This window comes from Myotis lucifugus, unplaced genomic scaffold (genome assembly GCF_000147115.1).
Source record: "Myotis lucifugus unplaced genomic scaffold, Myoluc2.0 scaffold_644, whole genome shotgun sequence".
Taxonomy (NCBI): Eukaryota; Metazoa; Chordata; class Mammalia; order Chiroptera; family Vespertilionidae; genus Myotis; species Myotis lucifugus.
The window spans coordinates 287,128-290,632 of NW_005871692.1; the positions used below are offsets into that span (position 1 = coordinate 287,128).

The 3,505-nt window shown below is 40.1% G+C and overlaps 1 pseudogene across 1 annotated transcript; it reads right to left on the reverse strand.

Annotated features, from left to right (window-relative positions):
* Window positions 1-2,470: 2,470 nt before the first annotated feature.
* On the reverse strand, window positions 2,471-3,061 carry LOC102430697 (annotated as a pseudogene). The gene has a single exon (XR_001345870.2). The product of XR_001345870.2 is annotated as a signal recognition particle 19 kDa protein pseudogene (transcript).
* Between the last annotated feature and the right edge of the window lie 444 nt (window positions 3,062-3,505).

The following is a 3,505-nucleotide window of genomic DNA, read 5'->3' on the forward strand; positions in this document are numbered from 1 at the left end:
GGGGTTTATGTGAGGTCAGATACCCTGGCTAGCATCAGGTAGGATTCATTCATTCATTTAATAAACATGCCACAAATGTAGGTGCTAGAAATGCAGCACTGGGTGTGACAGACAGCATCCCTCCTTCAGAGCTTGCTGTAGTGAGGAAATACAATAGTCAAATACACCAGTTGGTGTTGAAGTTATCCAGTGAAATAGAGCAGAGTATTTTTATTTTTCAATGTTTTTAAAAAGATATATTTTTATTGATTTCATAGAGGAAGGGAGAGGGAGAGAGGGATAGAAACATCAGTGATGAAAGAGGATCATTGATCCGCTGTCTCCTTCATGCCCCCTACTGGGGATGGAGCCTGCAACCCAGGCATGTGCCTTTGACTGAAATTGAACACGAGACCCTTCAGTCAGCAGGCTGACACTCTATTCACTGAGCCAAACCAGCTAGGGTGAGCAGGGTATTTTTTTTTTTTTGATGGTATAACATGGCAATGGTTTTATAGCAAACTTTTTTTATAAGTAGAAAGTACATTCTAAAATAGTAATAAAGTTTAGTATAGTAAATACATAAACCAGTAACAGTCATTTGTTATCATCAAGTATTATGTACTGTATATAATTGTGTGTGCAATACTTTTATGTGACTGTCAGTGCAAGTTTGTTTACATCAGCATCAACATAAACACAAGTAATGCATGTTGTGCTCCGAATTTACAACAGCTACAACGTTACTAGGGGATAGGAATTTTTCAGCTTCATTATAATCTTATGGGATCACAGTTGTATATGTGGCCATCACTGACTGAAACTGTTAGGCAGCGCATGGCCAACAGCCCTTCCAGAAGCATAGGGGGTCAGAGAAGGCAGTTGCCCAAGAGACTCTCAGTGGACAAAAACATATGGCTAGCTAGGGATTCTCTTCAATTTTACAAAAAATTCCCACTTTCAGAAACTGCTTTGTAATAAAGGTAGAATCAGCAATCCAATTTAATTTATTGAAAAAGTTGTGTCTCGACAGATCCAAAGACAGAGAAACAGCGATCAGACTATTAATCCCCAGAGGGAAAGTAGGGGAGGGAGGGGGCAAGGGGAAGAGATCAACCAAAGGACTTGTATGCATGCATATAAGCTAAACCAATGGACATGGACAACAGGGGGATGAGAGCATGAGGGGAGGATGGGGATTTAATGGGCGGGATGAGGACACATTTGTAATACCTTAACTAATAAAGAATTTAAAAAAAAGAAACAAAAGAAAAAGAAAAAGTTGTATCTCAAGGTGCTAAAGCAGAGGTAATTTTAGAACTCCAATGAAATAGTGTCCTTAAGCCTACAAAATAAGCAAATCTAAAGCTTAAACTCCAGGACTTTCCATGTCAAAAACTAGTAATTGAACTACTCAATTACAATAACTAATTAAAAGAATATGATCTAGCCCTGGCTGGGTGGCTCAGTTCGTTGGAGCATCATCTCATACACCAAAAGGTTGTGTGATTGATTCCTGGTCAGGGCACACACCTAGGTTGCGGGTTAGATCCCCAATTGGGGTGCATACGGGAGGCGGCAGATTGATGTTTGTCACATCAATATTTCTCTTTCCCTTCCTCCTCTCTAAAAAGAAAATCAATTAAAAAAAAAGAATATGATCTAGACTGGCTGTTCATAGACCTGCAAGAGGATTTAACTACTTTCTTCTACTTTCAGGGTCATACTAAACATCCACTACCCATTTTATTCTTTTTTTTTATTCCTAAAATGTATTTTTATTGATTTTAGAGAAGGAGGGAGAGGGAGATAGAAACATCATTGATGAGAAAGAATAATTGATTGACTGCCTCCTGCATGACCCACACTGGGGATCAAGCCCGCAATCCAGGTATGTGTTCTGACCAGGAATCAAACTGTGGCCTCCTGGTTCAGAGGTTGACACTCAACCACTGAGCCACACCAGTCAGGCTTCCCATTTTATTCTTTTAAATGATCTCTTCCTCTGGCATTGATTAGTTCATAAGCAAAAGCTACACAGTCAGTTTTGAATTTTATTTCATTAGCTTAAAAGGTGAACAATATGTGTTTCAAATCTTATTAAACTCATTTATCTGAATATGTTTACATAGAGCACAGATACAGAATTTCAAGTAACTTATGGTAGAGGCCATTGTCCATTTAAAAATAAGCTTCTTTCTTCCACAAAAACTGCATTGAAAGGCAAAAAAAAATTTCTTTTATACTGCGTAAGAGTTAGATGCAAACTTTTTTTTAAAAATATATTTTATTGATTTTTTTACAGAGAGGAAGGGAGAGAGATAGAGAGTTATAAACATCGATGAGAGAGAAACATCAATCAGCTGCCTCCTGCACATCTCCCACTGGGGATGTGCCCGCAACCCAGGTACATACCCTTGACCGGAATCGAACCTGGGACCTTTCAGTCTGCAGGCCGACGCTCTATCCACTGAGCCAAACCGGTTTCGGCAGATGCAAACTTTTGATGTAAATTTATTTCATTGTCAACTCTCATGCTAAAGCTGGGAGGCACAAATGTTCATAGTTCAGTTAAATGATACAAACAAAAAGCTTCAGTTTCTCTCAAATACAAATCAGAAACCTCCATCCACGTCTCTTAAAGTAGAATGTCAGACTTGATTGTCTTGCCAGGTCACTTCTTCTTTCCTTTCCCTTTTTTACCTCCCTCTCTTTGCTGAAGAGTTTGGTCACTGCCTCCTGTTTTTTGTGTCCTTGTTTTTAGTTTAGGAATCATTTCCGCTGCATACAACATTACTGACTTATGTGATGGGAATTGTACAAGACAGAGGCTGCCGTCTTCCTGTTTGAGTTGAACCCGGACTCTGCCCCTGTACTGAGCATCAGGATTCCATTCTCTGGAGTACATTTTGTTTTTCTCAAGAAATGCATTAAGTCCAAATGCTGAGCACACATCTTGAATCTCTGTAGCTGTAGGATTTTCAACAGCCTTACTTATGGGGATTCGCCTGCCCTCCACAATGGTCTTCTTGTTATTTAAATAAGCAGGGTATATACAAATAAACCTGTCCTGGCCGGCCATCTCCGCCCGTGCCCACTGGGGTGAGACCCGCTGGGCAGGGTATTTTTCTATTAAGTTGATCAGGGAAGGCCTTTGTAATGTGCGGTTTAGACAGATCTAAAGACAGTGAGGGAGTCAGCCATGTTGATATTAAGAAGACCATTCTAGTAGAGGGAATAGTCAAGTGCAAATGCCCTAAAGGGTAAGTGTAGCAGCAAAGGCTGGCAGGATGAGGGAAGAGAAGGGTCAGAAATGGATTTAGGAAGGCATTTGGGGGCATGATTACGTAGGGCTTTATAGAAAATGGTAACAATTAGCTTTTACTCATGGTGTGACAGGAAACTTGGAAGGGTATAAGCCAAGAAGTAGCATCATTTTACATTTCATCTGGTCGCTATCCGAAGAATAGGCTGTTAGGGAGCAATTGTGGAAGTAGGCAGACCCATTAGAATGATTTTGCATTAG